This window comes from Falco biarmicus, chromosome 1 (assembly GCF_023638135.1).
Source record: "Falco biarmicus isolate bFalBia1 chromosome 1, bFalBia1.pri, whole genome shotgun sequence".
NCBI lineage: Eukaryota > Metazoa > Chordata > Aves > Falconiformes > Falconidae > Falco > Falco biarmicus.
Window position 1 is genome coordinate 96,051,489 of NC_079288.1, and position 17,434 is coordinate 96,068,922.

The window sequence follows — 17,434 nt, forward strand, 5'->3', positions numbered from 1 at the left end:
TTGCCTAGTTCTGCTTCAGAGCCATTCAGATGAGATTTTACAAAAGGAAGGAAGGAGAAACATTGCTAAATTGCTTTGAGAAATATTAACCTCTCAACATGAATAAACTATGGATTGCTACACTGCAGATATATAAGACATGTTGAAAAATGTGTTAATGAAGTAGCAAAGGTCTGCTAGACAGTGAGTTAAAAAGAAATGTGTACCAGTGTAGTACACTTTGAAAAGACAGATGGATTCTTTTCTTTTATATTTAGAGAAGAATTGAAACCATAGTGTTTCCTGTCTTTGTTTTAAGCTCTGTGGCAACTCTGTATTGTTCAAAATATATACTCCAAATTTCAGGTTTGGCACCTGCATTATGTGAGGTATAATTGCATTTATTCTATGCAATTAGAATTTAAATTTGTGCTGCTGAAGCAGGATAGTGTCAGGTTTTTTTTTCATGGGAGGTAGTGTTCAGCATTCTGTTTTGTGCTTGGAAAATTTGCCATGACAGTGCTTCATAATAGAACCAATTATCAGGAATGCTGTTACACATAGACTTCCAGACCCCAATTTAAACAGAAGCGAGTGACAATTCCTTCTGTGAAACAGTTTCCATAAATCAGCCATATGTGAAGACATACATGCTTATTGAGGATAAACAAGAAATATGAAATTCTGTTAAATAAATACGTGTTTTGAAGGTGTTCTGATTAACTTTCCGCTGCTTCCCTTTAGTTTGATATTAATAACACCTCCCAAAATTGCTTTCTATGTATGTTTAGTAGGTATCAGAAGTACTTAATTCTTTCACATTTCATTTTTGAAAGGCAAAGATCCCATTTCAGAGTGCTTTAGAATAGATGCTGTCTGCTTCCAGCACATTAGAGGACACTACAACTGATCCTGCTATGTTTAACATTCTTGTTTTGTATGAAATGACACAACTGTTAATCTTTATTTTTGATGGGCATCCTTAATTAAAACACATAAAACTTAATGACTAACCCTACTTTTTGATGCAGAATTAATCTATATTTTCTTTCCTGAGGCTTCACTTTATTAAAATGATCCAAAAGAAACACGGTCATCCTCAGACACACTTGGGACCTTTTAGGTGTAATGCTTAGGACAGCCTATTAGTTATGCAGCGTTTACAAAAAAAGTGCCCTTTTAGCATTAAACTATCTAACTTTGAACACAAAACTGGCTTATATGCCAAATTTAGTTTTGCATATGTTGATTGCAACTGTTTCTAAAGTATACAATGATACACTAGAACACAGAAACTTCAGGCAGTTTTCTGTTTCGTTACTCCTGCACTTTTATTTTGGATGTGTTTCTTGTCCACATAGACAAGACGTGATTATGTAGGTATTTTTATACTGTATTATAATTACATGGCACTTGATTTTTCTCAAAGGGCAATCTAAGCAATAAGCAATTAAGAATAGCAAAAAAGAAAGAAAATCAGAAAATATCAAGGGACCTGGGCAAAACACGAAATTGAAGTTTCAGACACTTTTACCGCATAAAATTTTAAATTCTAGTAAAAATGTATTTAAATAAAAATGCATATTTATTTAAAGTAGAGACATTACTGAGGTTTTCACTGTGTTTTTAAATTACCCTGACTGGTTTGCCTGCTGGAAATAGATGTCAATAGAGCTTTTCCAACATGTGAATATGTAGGAAATTACCTTGTCAAGAAACTTTCTTTTTCTAAATTTTATTGGCCAAAAACCCCAAACACTGTAAATAATAGTTTCCTAAAGAGAACATACAATCTAAAATAAACGAGATTTGATAATAGAAATAATAAAAAAAAAAAGTCACTCTGCCTTGTTTTTATGTCTGACCAGCGACTAGGTCCAAGTTACGTTAAAAGTTCTGTGAAAGAGTGAGGACATTCCTGCCTTCAGCTCTCTGCTTTCAGCTCACAAAATTCATTGAAAGGTATAAAGTCTTGGCCTTCTGACTCCCAGCCTCTTTTCATCCAGGGAACCATACTCCACTGCTGCAGCACTGGCAAGTGTAACTCAGCATCATGCAATGCTCAGCGTGACCGAAGATAATTCAAGATCATGCGAACAGACTTGCAAGGGTTTTTTTTTGGTGTTGTGTTTGAAAGCAAAGGATCTATGAAATCAGCTGTGGTTGTATCTATGAAAAATAAGGAAAACGGACTGTTTTAACACTGTATCTTTAACTATTATATGAGGTAGCTTTGTAACAAAGAACTTTGTTCTGCTTGTGAATTCTTTTTTGCATTTAGCTGATAAACTAGCTGAAACTATCAGACTGGATCTTGGGCAATGTAAATAACAGATTATTTGGTTTGCCAGAAGGAAAATAACAATATAAATTTAATTTTGGACCTGCCTTAAAGGGGGGAAAAAAAAGAGAGACAGTAATAAAAGTTGAAAACATTATTAATCAATTGTTTCATTGACTTGAAGTATTCCTCCCATTTCAAAATTATTTTTTTTTTAATATGTGGGGTATTTTGAAATCAAACACCATTAAAAAGAAGAAATTTCACATTTTCTAGGTTTAGTTGGCTTTTAGTTCTTTTTCTATTTGTAACAGAATAAGTTACCAAAATATGTGTGTATTGCTTCTTTTACTCTAAATCTACCTTTTGTGTATGTGGTGGTAGTGACAAGTTCACTCCAAACATTTGCTGCAGATGCTATGCTGGTAGAAACAATGTGCATTTGTTTCCTTGGCACTGGTAAAAGCTTTATGAAGACTTATTAAGTGCTTTAAATCTGAAATGTGGAAAAAATATTAAGTATGTCTAGCTTTCCAAAATGCATTAAGCATTGTGGTTGTTTAAAGCAGAGATACATGTCAGAAAACTCTGCATCTACCCTGCATAGCTGCATACTGCCTCTGGGAGTATGCTGGGTTTTAGTTTGTAAGTCTCAGCTTGTGCAGCTGTATAGTTTTCCATTTTTACAGAAACAGTAATTTTACATATTTTCTGTTGTTCACCTACTTAAAAGGAGGCATCGCTGCTATCTAAACTGCCTAAGTGCAGAAATGTCTCAGTATTTTAAAATAACATTTGCCAATTTAGAAAAGGTATGGCTTGGGATGTAATAATCAGATCTAACCTCTCAAGATTCCTTGAAGCTCAGATTCACACATTGTTGATTCAATAAATTCTTCTTCTAAGCTTGACACTTTTGTTTCCAAGAAGCTCATTTTCTTCATGGTTTTGTACTGTTGTCATTCTGAGAAATACTGAGGATTAAGACTTTGGTTTTTATTACCATTTCCTTGCTGAGGGGGCATAGGGAGAAGTAATAAAATTTGCAAGATTTTTCAGTTATCTAGACATAAATTTTCTTTTCCATGTGTTTAGGCAACATACTGCTGTGTGCAGGCTTCCCACTTAACTTTTACTCTGTTTTACCTTCGATGTAGTTTTATTTTAAAGGTACCATAGATATATATAATTTGTAAAATATTTAAAAATATTTGGATGGTAAAGTGCTTGTACAACAGAGGAGTGATCTGAAACTCATTAAAACAAGAGGGAAACTTTCATAGTCTATGATCTGGGCTTCTAACCAGATCATCACTTTTTCTTTTTTTTCTTCTTAAAACAAATAAAAAATAAAATCTCAATTCAGAAGATATTCTGGAGATAATAAAAGAATTATTAAAAAAATTGTCAGGAGTTTCAGACCCCAAAATGATACAGGTATGAGTTCTGCCTTTGAAATCATTACATGTTCAGAAGGATAGTGTCAGGCTTTCTAACTGACTGCTGAATAAATAGATAAATAAAGATCTGGTTTGCTTTCTTGCCAACCCCTCATGACAATGACCACATCATTCTCCCTCCCCATACACCTGACCTTTTTTGCATTAATCACTTTTAAAATCTTACTGACAAACCAAACTTTGCATTTGACATTAGCAAACCATTAGAAGATCATTATAAAATATGTTATCACAGTTTGACAACAGGCAAAGTATTCAATATTTGTCAGGATTTTTCAAAGGATCTAATTATGTAGAAGCTAATATGGTGGTCATTCTCTGGTGAGTATTGGAAAGGACATGGTTTTCTTATCCTCTAATACACGGTCTACACAGATCACAAGTGGCATGTTGTGCATTGAATTTCTTCAATGACTTGCTTTAGTAAGAGCATTTCTTTTCACATAAGCTGCTGGGCTTTTTCCAGCTGTGTTACTAGCTCTCTTATCCATACCTGCTTCTAACACCTTTGCTGTCCTACTTGGTCTCTGAATGGTCTCCTGAAGCTTCCTCTTCTTTTTTATTACTACTTGAATCATTGCTTCTCTTTTTATGCCTTCAAAATTTTATGTTATGGACAAGAACTGCTCAGTGTGGTAGAAAGCCTTTGCCCCTACTGCCCTGAAGACTAACAAATAACACACCTAGGTATTTCATGTGTTAGCCTTTACACTGGGTCAAAAAGGAATAGACAAAGGCACCTTAGCTGAAGACTGGAAGGATATTTGGAGGAAGTGACCTCTGTGCTTGCCCTGCTCTTATGCTTCCATGTGCCTCCACTCTGGCCACCGCTGAGCTAGGTCACTGGGTTAGATAGCCCTTGGTATCAACCACTTCTGTTGTTTTATCTGTTGTTGTATCAAGCCAGTTCTGTGTGTTTACATGAACACTTCAGACTGGGCCAGCGGTTTGTACAAAAATGAGGGAGGTATGTAGCATGAACCTACTTCCCATTAGTTCTATCAGAATACATTTAGTGGTGATTTCAGCCATATAATCTTCTTAGGAGGAATTTTCTGCTTTCTCTCACCCTGTTGCTGGCAATCCTCCAAAATGTTTGATTGGAGGTTATGTCTGCAGTTAGTGCCTAACAGAATGAAATACTTACTTTGCAGGGTGTTTCTTCTGTCCTCCCTTCATCAATTTGTATTGTACACTATTATTTTGATTAGAGGTAGTGAAAACTGGCAAGCAGTTTGCCTGCAGGTTTGCAGGGTTTGACTCGTAAAGTGTTATTTTCAATTCTCAATCCTTATTATAATTTTAAGCCATCTGTATTTGAAGATAATCATGTAGCAATCATATGCATTTATAGGAAGCATACAAACTTTTGATTGCACCTTTCTGTTATATTTTCACTTGCTTTTTTTTTTTTATTATTAGGCAAGTGGGTGCTGCCTACAGGGATGCTTTCGTTCAAAGCTTTTTTTGTCTGATGAGTAAAAGAAGTATCTAATATCTTGAAAACTCAGTTTTCTTTTCCCTGTAGTTTTTCTGCCTACACAACAAAACCAAATCCTGTAGCTTACAGGGCATTGTGCTGAGGAGACCATGACAACTTCTTTTGTATTTACACCAGCATCTGTGATCAAATCAAAACACCCGGAGTTATTAGACTTGTTTGAGCAGACCCACACTGCATTTTCTGGGCAAGTTTCCTTCAAAAACTCATAACAATAGAAATTCATAACAGAAAGAACATTACACTAGTGATGCTGAACAGGAGAGAATCGCTTGGCCAGCATTCCAAACATTGGAGTGGGTATTTTTACAATATCTTATATGAAACTCATCAATTTACATTGAGTGCAGCTAGAAAACTGCAACTACAGCAAAGACAAGAAAGTCAAGACATTACAATAATGCATTTCAGAACTCACTGTCAGTTTCTCAGTTAGAGCTCAGATCCTGTTGTATGGATTGCCCATTCTGAGATATTTGCTCTACTTCATAATTATATATGAAGTGAAATTTGGAATAAATCTCCAACGGATTTTTAGCTATAGGTATGATTTTTCACATGCAAGCAACAGTGTACTCTATTTCACAACTGATACAGCAAATTATGGTAATTTATGTATATTCTTTTTAGAAAGAGAATATGAGATGTGAAGTAATTCAGAGTGCTAAATATCTAAATGCAGATAGTTTGTTAGAATATTATAGAAATATATATGTTGTATTACATTACTGTAAAGGCATAATTATTTATGCTGAATTGGTAGTAGTATGTCCCATTCTTCAAACATAGGCAGCCCTCTAATTGTAACAGTTCAAAAACACATCAGATTTGTGTTATAATGACACGTTTTGTTTGATATAAAGACTAAACAGAAATTATACAAAAGAAGAATAGCCAGTAAATTTAGAATATTAATATTCTACAGACATAATTTCTAAGACCAGTAACAACATATTGTGCCAGTTCATATAGAAAAATGATGGTTAAAATCTGGGGGGAAAAATTTCTAGAAAGAAATGCAAGAATACTTCGAATTTTTGGAAAGTTATTTTAAAGTTTTAAACTCAATACATTTAGCTTTCAAATAGAACAACTGACCTGATAATACTGTGCAAATGACTGTATGAAGAGATTTCTGATGGTAAAGGAATGGTAAACATACACCAAAAAGCTTATATTTTTTTAAAGAACAGACCTGAAAACTTAGTAGTTGGTGTGTCATTTAAATCAGGAGGAAGTTCCTTTTTGAAACATGTTAACTGACTTTATCAGCTGTACATAGCAGAAAGGGAATCAGCTGGATAGTATGCACGAACTATGTCCCTCAGGACTTTGATGGCTTTGAACATGATCACCAGGAATAGCTTAAGGTACTCAAAAAATCTTTAGCAGGAAAAAAAAAAAATGAGTCCGTGGGGCTTCAAGCATCCATGTCTTTATCAGATAGATATCTCCCTGAGTAGCATCCAGCATCCCTTTGGTGATCCAGCCTTCTGAATGGAGGAGTCTACTAATGGAAATGTGGATCCCAAGAAGGACTTTAACCAAACTGTATGGATAGTGGGGTTTGAAGGTATGCACCCTCCAAGACAAAATACAGACACACTTCAAGCTAGTTCAGATACTGGGATCATCTATAGTGCTTCAAGTGTGTGTTTCATTAACCTGTTAAGTCAGGAATCAGCAGAGAAACTATCTTTCAGAGAGGAAGTTAGACTTCAAATCAGGAGATGTCTGTTCATTTCCTGGAACCTCTCTTCAGTGGCTTTGTCTGGATAACTGCATTTTCTGTTTTTTTCATTTTCTGTATGTGAAATGGGGGCAATATTAACTTTCTGAACTGGAAAGTTGTTCAGAAGTTTCAAGGCTTGCAGATCTGGATGAGGGGAAACAAAACTAAGTGAATAGAAGTGTGATCAGAAAGGACTGATAGCAGACCTTGATCTGTTTGCAAGAAAAAGGAAGAGAGGTGCAGAGTTGAATGCTTTTATGCAAGTAATGTAAAATAATTTATATTTGTTCCTGAAATGCTTTTAGCATGTATCTTTTGGGTTATTCTGGAAGCCTCAAAAAGTACCTATCTGTATTTAAATGATGAAAAAAAAAGGAAAAACATTCACTTACAAAGTATGCTGTAAGAAGGATTTACATATTCTATTTTTAGATCAAGAGGTCCTAAATCTAAATAGAAATGTAATAGGATTCAGACATGGAAAACTAGGGTTACGCTATGTAGGTGTATGTTAATGCACACGTATGTTACTATGTGAAGTTCCTTGAGAACCAGAATTCCCTATTCATAATACTTACCTTCTTTCTGTTAGTTCTTCTGTCCCACCTTTTATCACCAGAACAGAGTCAAATTAAGTTAGGACCTATCAAGATGGTGTACTGAAAGGTTTATATATGAGCATCTCATGAGCAGTAAAAAGCTAGACTTGACATTGCAGTGTTCCATGTACCTTTTCTGAGCTTCTGAGGGTTCCTAATTTCTGCAGAAGTCAAAGGGAAAAGAGGATGCCAACAGGAGCTGAGATGCAGATTTATAAGACATACAGGAAACAAGCCTCTCATGGTGCACAGTTCTTCTTATACTGAAGGTAGATATTTAAAAGCATTGATTAATGAGAAATTAATAATTGCCCTAAGGAAAAGCATGAACTATTTAACACCATCAAGGGCTGAGCATGGATCACAGTGAATGTGTTTAGTATAAACAAAACAATCAAATTGTAAAAGTAAATAAAACCATTCTCTCAGGCAAATCTGTCAAAGTAACCGAATAACAGCATGAGAAGTAGGCAATTGGTTTTTCAAATCACATTTTGTAACATTTCAGACCCATATTCCCTTAGTAGAATCATAAATACTCTTTGAAGGTACTACAGCATTACAGTTATAAAATATAGCATCCTTTTACCCTTTGATTTTTTTCCACAAAGAGCTTCATACAAATATAGGGAAAGAAATGACAGAAATACTTTTCTTTAAATAATTCTAATATTTCCTAGAACTGGATAGAAAATAACACTTTTCTTCTGTGGGAAATTTTGGTATTTGAAAGTGTGTTTTTGTTCATACTTTAATGAAAAAAAAAATTTTTTTTCATTGTAAAATACCAGAATACATAAATATGGAAATATCAAAGTTAAATTTTATAAAACATTGACATATTTATTTTTGTGATAGTAAAAATAAATTATAAAAGCCATTTTGTTCTGGTACTGAACAGATTTCAGGTTTGGTGGGGTTTTTTTGTTTGTTTGTGGGGGTTTTGTTTGTTTGTTTGTTTTTGGTGTGTGTACTAAGATTGACTTAGTAAACTGTACAACCAGATGCTCCACTGCCATTTAAATACATAAAGATCAAAATCCTGGTTTTATAAGAAAATGTTTTCTTTTCCTGGAAATTCTACTAATTCAGGAAGAATCCTAGCCCAATCATTATGGCATGAGATTGTGGTAGACATGTCAATGATATTTACGTATTTGTTACTTTTGCAGCCTCTGTCAAGAAACTGGAGAAGATACAGTATAGATTTCCAGGTCATGAATATATTTGGTCAGCAAATCTTAAACTTTGTTTCAAAAGTGATATATGTGGGTTTATAAAATGTGCAAAAAAGTACAATGTAAATTAATTGCAAATTAAGTTTTATAAATATATAATTTATATATAATATATAGCACTATATATTTCTAAATCCAATGAAGAAGTTAAGTCTGATATTCAACATGATTAATGATTATGAAGATTTAAAAAAGAAAGAATTCATTGAAATCTTTATTTAAAAATTATTTAGAAGAGAACTTTGGCAATATCAAGACGTTATTTGTAAGTAAATGCACACATCAGCATTCTGCAAAAGCTGAGAAGAAGAAAAATAAAAATAAATCAAAATTATGTCTATTGTGAATGATAAATATCAACCAGATTATAAACTAACATTACAGACCTATATGAAAAAGCTTAAATGTTCTGAATTTATCTCTAGCTATCATAAATCAGGCTATGGCAGAGCTTCACCAAGAAAAAGAAAAATGTGTGTTTTCTACACCCTGCCTTTCATTCTGAAGATTCTTCAGTCTGAGTCCCAGATAAGCAATGTAGGTATATTAAATCTGAATGCTCAGTCCTCAAGTTGTGTTCAGTTCTCTTCATTTTCTAATATCTGAATTATAAACAGGGTGATTTGCTGTGGTTGATGGAAGGAATATCTAATAAAGTTTTGAAATGAGAGTAAGAAGACATTTACACAAACAGCAGAAGGAGGAAAGGAGAAAAGCTGCTGAGGTGACAAGTAGATGTTCCATACAAATTTGGATTAGCCATAGTCAGTTCTATTTTGTCCACTGCTCAATGGTATAAAAACAAGAAGCTTTAGAAGAGTGTTGAGCATAAATTGAAACAAACTAACATATCTGTATTATCTGTATTGTCTGCTAAGAAATGGAAAAACAAGATATGGCCATGAATCATGCCTGAGTCATAACAGAGTATATGATTTAAAGTGTGCAGGAACTAAAAATAGTGTGCACTCACACCAGATCATGCTATAGTGCAGGAAAGGGACAAATGTGGGCTCCAGTGTTATGAATAAAAATCAATAATATGGAGAGCAGATAAATAAGATCTGTAACTAATTACAACATGAGGAATGATCTTTCTACTTTAGTTATCTGAATGCATAGGAATGCACAACTGCTTGTTGACAGGTGTGGTGCAGTCTGTTTCCTGTGGTCCTTTTGTTATTACGAGGTTTTTTAACTACTTGATCTGTATACGTTTTTCTGAATCTCTTGAAGACTCTGTATTAGCCATAGTGGCATTTTGCATAAATTTAGAAGACATAAACATTTCCAGGCTGTAATTAATGTTATTGGACAAAGCAGATGGCTCTAATAACACCAGTAAAGGGCCTGTGTGATGAGATCCTCCTAAAACCAGATAATTATTTCAGAGTTTTAAAGCTGTATTAACATTGTAGTTAAATTTGTAAATGATGATGCTTTTCTAACAAATGACAATTAAAACAACTATATACTGGTATCCCTTTAAACTTTTGAAAGTTACCAAAACCTAAGTTTGGATAAGAGGATCTATATGAGACAATAATTTTTTCATCAGAATATTTGGAATAGGTAGCAGCACAGCACTCACTGGGAAGTGTATAAAAGCAGTTTTGTTTTCCTTATTCTTGGCTGACAAGTGGTTGACTGAAGATGAACTTTTTATGCTTGTGTGGAAGGATGTTACAGAAATCATTCCTGTCTCATTCCTATTTCACTTGTACAAAAAAATGGCTGCTTATAGAGAGAAAACCCTTGAGAAAGTATCACAAAGTTTGACAAACAGGCCTGGTATTCAAGATATTGGGTGGGTCTTGATGGTTAGGAACTGAACCCTTTTCCCAAACTTATACATAGCATGCCTGCTAACATGCAAAATGCATCCACGTTTCATTTATTTATTTGAACTGAAAAACAGTGGTAACCTTTTTATTGCCTGAGGGTGTAATTACTCTGTTTTCCCTTCCTTTACATGCAGACCTTTGCTTCTTCTAGCCATGGCATTTAACTTTGCTGTGGTAGGGAACAGGAGAAAAAACACACCTTGAGTCATGATCTCAGCTGGAAAGCAGACACCAACAGCTGTGAGACTGCTGTAAGATGGCCCCTTGTCTGAGCAATGCCTAACAGTGAAAAAACTTCCTGACTTTATGTCAGTGCGAAGTTGGAGCCTAAGCTTCCAGCTGTTTGTTCTGAATGGTGTTGTGGAGAGTCTTATGTAAGCAGACTTCCTTACTCAGCTATTAAGTTGCCCCCTTCTGAATAAAGATGCCTGAAGAGTGAGTGTTTTCTTCCAGCAAAAGCTATGAAAGGGCAAGATGAAGCTATTCAGCTTTACAGTAAAGTGAAGCAGACAAGAAGCAACTCCCTTTTAGCATCAGGCTCAGCTTTAAGGTGATGACCAACAGCTGAAAAGAGCATTACAAGTACCTACAGGCTCTCAGGAGAGTTGGATACCTGTTTACATGACCTCCTTACCTCCTCCATCCCAGTTAAAACTATTGTAATTTAATGCTTTTGTAGGCCATTTTATTGGTTTGGATTGGCAGAAAGGCAAAGTGGGAAATTAGACCATGAGAGGAATAGTTAGTTGTAAACTTTACTGCATGGTGTGATTACACAAATAGTCAATTACATTGTTTTTTTGTTTTGTAATCCTGAAGAGGTTATATTTTACTCAGACCAGATCAAATGATATCTTTTTTAATGATAGAACATTCAGGTCAAAGTAAAGTTATTTTTTTGTCCTGCCTCAAATTCACTTTAACAGAAACATCCAGTGTTTTCAAATGGATACCAGAACAGCTATGAGGAATTCCTGATTGTGACTTGCAAGGTAAAAAATGTTGATTTCTTTTCTGAAGTTGATATTTTCTTTTAGAAAATTCACAACTGTGCATGCATGTGGCTGTGTGTGGTCATGCTCACATATGTATACATGTCCTTAGTGTTTGAACTATGAAATAAGAACAAATGAGAAAAATTCTTGATCTGAAAATGCAAAACACAGAAGTACAAAACAAAATAAGTAATCCAGACTTTTTTTGGAAAAAAAGCTTTGTACGTTTTAGTTTTCAGAAGTCTAGATACTGATCCTAGCTGTACCCAAGGTAGTTCTAGGATAATTCCACTGACACTGGAGCCCTTCTGATTTATACTAATGAGAATCAAAAAAGTTTTGTCTCTAGACCTTTTCTCTGAAGTTATTCATTTCTAGAACTAAAATTTTGTGACATTTACCACTGCTCAGAAATTACTATGAAGTGGCTACCGAGCATCTTCATCATTATTCATTGCGTCTGTCTTTCACATTTTCTTGCATTCAGCATGTTTTTGTGTTTTTAATTTCCTTATTACTTGTGAAATTTCAATTGCATAAATTATCCAGTATTTGTCAATTTGTTAATCCCATGTCCTGTTGTTATTGGAAATGAGCAATCTGTAATGCCATTTTCTTGCATATTCATATAGGTCATATTTGTAATCGAGGTCAGAATTTATACAAACAGCTACTGTCAGGAAGTAAATTTTGTAAATACTAATGAATGCAATATAGGCTGAATACTGGTATCCTTGAACAAAACCCAGTGTCTTCTCCTCTGTAGTTTTTATTCTCTAGTCTTAATACCATTATATTCCTATCAGTTTGTTGTATGAAAGAATTGAAGTTGGAAAAAACAGTAATGCATTAGCTAACTTTACTGCTTGGACATATTGGTAAGCCATAGGATCATTAACAATAACACATTAACCTCAATGATGTTTTCTGAAAGCTCACAGGGTTTTCATCTTTTGTTCCATATTAAAGAAATACATATTGTTTCCTGTCACCTTACGGATCATACTGGATCTATAAAGATTGCACTTACCCAATTTTTCTTCAACAGGAAACTTACATGTGCATCATAAGCAGATCACTTCTGTCAAATTTTTTTTTGATTCATCCATTAGAAATATTTCACCTTCCATAAGGCAAAGGCCATTCAATTCACTTTGAAACCAGAGAATGTAACTGTGCTTGGATCTAGCTATAGGGTGTTTCCATAATGAGATTTATTTGTATGAATAGATACCCATGAGGAATATTAGGTTATTATTTGGTAGTCATTCCAAATAAACAATGTCAGAATTGATTCAATGGTTTAACAGTATACAGTATTCTAACTATTAGATCAGAAAACAACTTGCTGCTTGTCTGACTGGCTGGTGTTACCAATGAGTTAACTCAGCTCCCTGGCACATTTTGGCCATGGTAGCACAGGCTAGGTGAGCCCTATGAGGTTACTACAGGTTGCTTATGGATAGTTCAAATATATTTGTAAACTGAGGTCTGCAGTGCCAACACATCCCAGTATAATGGTTCAATACCCCTAAAAATGGGTTGTTAAATGTAAAGAGGGAATACGGGAAGTAATTAAACAAGAATGGAATTTATATAAAGAACCCGTGTGGGAAATAAAGACTGAAGGCTGGGGAAAGATTAGAAAGGTTCGGAATATGACTGTTTCTGCAACAGAACATTCTTTCCCAAGACTGGCCCCTAAATTTCTTCCTACATACTACTTAGATGTCAAGTTATGTTTATCAACAGCAAGGTAATATATGTGTACACAAGGTTTCACACACCTTTTCTTTCTGATATACAGCATGGGACATTCTCTATTTTATCTATTTATTCCTACTCATGTCCCTTTCCCTCTCCCTTAATTTTTCTTCTTTTAAATCAGGTTCATGGCTTTGACTAGGTATACAATATATTTTTTAAATGCACACACCTATACACATATTATATAAATAATATAAAAATGTGTCTGTAATATATATACTATATATATACACATATATATGTATATACACTGTGATAATAGGTAGCAATACTTGGAGAACTGAATTGGTGGCAAACTGTAGCTGGTAAGGGATGCTTGTGTTGCATCATGAGCTTCTTATATCAGCTTCACCACCAAGAAAAGGTGAATGGAACTGCAGTCTGAGTATCTCATCTCATGAGATGGTCCACAGACCTAACTTAGCAGCACAGTGGTGGCAGATGAGGTCAGGTGAACAAAAGATAGGTAAGATGGAAAAAAGCTATTGTTTGTAACTAATAAAATTGTTGAATATATGTCAGTAGGTTTAAGCACACAACAAAAATGTAATTATCTCAGTGCATTTGTGAATTTGAAACTGTAATTTTGGTTCAAATGCCAGTAAATCTAGTGCTTTCCTTAGCAACTTTAGTTTGTTCCATAGGGATTTGAAACTGGCCCTTAGGATCGAGATACAAACTAGAGTGTGATATGTGGGGTACAAATTCTTCTGGCTAATGAAGCATTTCAGACTGTTTCCATGCAATCTCCTTTTCATGAATTATTTACCAAAAGCTGAGAGTTGATACCTGGTATTCTCCCTGATAGCTGGTATCTCCTTTGAAAAGTCTTTTTTTTAAAAAAAAAAACCTCCAAAACACCACCTTAATTTTTAGTTTGTGTTGCAAGTCAGTATGCTGAAGTAATTGCAGTTTGCAGCTAATAGGACTTTAGTAACATAATGAAACATTTTTATTTTAAATTGAGCATGCAGTTTAATGTGTTTTCCTTTCCATTTAGAATTAACTAGACAAGCTAATATGAGTATATATGTAATAGTATCAATTACATCTAAAAACCTACATAAATGAATGTTGACTATAAAGATCAAAATACTTGTTAGGCAGGACAGCACTCTTCAATGATTCATTGCACTTCTGAAATTTGTGGACAGCTTTGTTTTAACTTTAAGAGAACCTGAACCAGGCCCTTGTAGAACTGTATAAACAGCTTAGTATTCACCGTTTTCTAACTCCTGAGAAATCTATGTTTACCAGGTATTTCACTGGTAACTTGAGTGCCCAGAGATGCTTTCGTACTGCTTGTGAATTAAGAATCACACAAACCTGGGGGATGGTCATGATAAGAATGTGAGGAATAATAGCACAATATGATTGAACAGTTTCAGTCCATCCATAGAAATACAGATAGTAATGCTTATGCAAACCCACATATATTTAACATAGTATCTTTTTGATTAGAGTGCTAACCTAGGAAGTAGAACCTGGCTTCTGAATCACTCCTGCAGCCTGAAAGGTTCTCGTTCATCATTCAATAAGACTGAGTGCTACAAGGTTTGTATGCACATATAACAGGTACAGTCTTTAATTTCTCGACCTGATCCGGAAGCTTACATCCTGACAATGGGCATAGAGGGACTTCTGTACTATACAATACAAAATGAACACCATCCTTAGTATATTATTCCCTGAGCAAGTGTAGAAGCGGTTCCCAAGCCAAGTAGCTGTTAATTTACAGGATTTCCTGTGTTCTTGCTTGATGTTCTCTCCTACTGGCTTGATTATCATGACTTTTCACATGGTATGTACTGTCTCTGGATAGTTTTTGTTGTTGTTGTTCCTTCTTCTTCTTTTTTTTTCTTCTATCTCCTTTTGTCTCTCTTCCTCTTCTTTGACATTGTGGGAAGTCTGGATGTATATCTTAGGCAGCCTGGTCTGATATTCTGGTGCTACATATCTGACCTCGAGATGCTGTCATGACTAAAGTAAAAATTTGTAGTCTTGCTCTATTTCATTTTAAGATACTTCTCATTTTAGTGACTGTCAGGTTTTATTGCTCATGGATGTTGATATAAATATTGGATTCGCTTATTTTAACATCTGTTTCTCATGCCGATCTATCTGATTAGAAATTCACAGTCTTCCACAGGGTTTCTTTTTGCCTTTTTGTCTTCATTTGCACTATCAAATACTGTGTGCCACCACTTTAGTTTAGGCATGCTTACAACTGTTTTTCATTTAGGTAATGACAAAGAAATATGTAGACCATTATGAACTGTTTTGTATTTCTCTCTTAAATATAGATCTAATGAACTAAACTTTGGTGCTTATATCAGTCACATTAGTTTGATCCATTTTTTCCAGGCCCAGTTCCAGTTTCGAAGTTCATAGTGTAAAAAGAAATTTCCCTGGGGAAAGTTTCTTCCAGTTTGTGAGATAATAACTGTTCAGTAATTATAACTTGTTAACCGGTTTGGAAACATTTGTCCTCCTATTGCTCACTTCACATAAGTAGCTATAAAGTCTTTTTTTCCAGTAACAATATTTTGAGCTAATAATTTTCAGGGGTTCAGGAGAGGATTGTGTCAAAGCTTTCATAACAAGTAGTGTCACATCCCAGGCTTATGTGTAGACATGTATTGGGATTTTGGCACTGTTAATGGCTGCATTTCTTTCATGACAGTTGTAATTAATGGGTACAAACTAAATTTGCGAGAGAATGGAAGTTAAAACTACAGCTAAATGAGTTCTAATAGGCCTAAGCAGAACAACATGAAAAAAATCTACAATGTAATTAAGAATTACAGTTGCTTGGCTAGTTCTAGGTGATTGTTTCTTCCCCACACAGAAGCATGCAAAACTTTTGTATTTCCAAAGAAAATTTCATTTGCCACTTTTTCTTTCAGGACTTTTTTCCCAAATATCTTTTATAGCTTGCAGTTATCCACAAGACTCATATTTTGTAAGGATTTCCATTTCCTTTTCCAAGATGTTACTGAATCAAAGTGGTTCTGAAATGCTTTGTACAAGATGAGAGGGAATATAGATTTCCTAGTTGAAACATAGTAAGATTCATAATAAGAGTCATCAAATGCTGTCTTGTAGTTCCTTAAAAACAAACCAATCCCTTTCCTGGTGGAAGAGTGTCTTGACGCAGACTATACGGCATTTGTCTTATTTGTTTAAATAGCTTTCTCTTCTGTGATGCAAGCAATATTCTCCATTATTGTTTGAGTAGAATGATGGTGGAATATAAAATAAAATGCAAAAAGGTAATATATAATATATGATATTACATTAGATATGCTCCAGTGTGTGCATCACAGTGTTTCAGTCTTTTCAACTAACAAAATACTTGATGTACGCTGCAAAAACATTACTCTCTGCAGCACTTTATTTCATTTTCTAGAATTTAGAATCTAGGTCACTGAAGTTAATTCTTCTCATTACCGACTGACCATGAAGCCAGTAATAAAATTTCAGACTTAAGACACAGTAGAATTGCCACTGACTTGTAACTTGTGAAGATATTTACAACTATGTGTGTCAGCAAGTAGTTATACCTATACTGCAAATGTGTAAGTAACCATTTTGCAGAAATGCAGTGAAAACTGCTTCCACTGGATCTTTGGCATGTCCACAAGATCCCAAGTTTCTTCTGGTTACATGATACCTGTAACAATCAATTTAATTACAGCTTCTAAAACCTTGACATTTTTGGAAAAGTGGAATACTATGAACCAGCTGAGTGTCAGTACATCAGGCTTGCAGAAGGTATTTTTGCTGTGAGTGTTTTCTTGGTGTGAAGGTTGTTAGGTCTGAAAGTTTCTAGGATTAGTTTGTAATTTTATCAGGTTATTCTCTGAAGCTCTTCACCACCCCACACTACCTATTGGTTGCAAAATTTTACAGCCTAATGTGCAATAGGTTTGTCAGATAAAGACTGGCTGATATCATGTTCCTTCTTACTCTATAATTTAGTGATGTATGTGCTATACACTGTACAAACAGCTATATTTTTGTTGTAGCACAGACCAT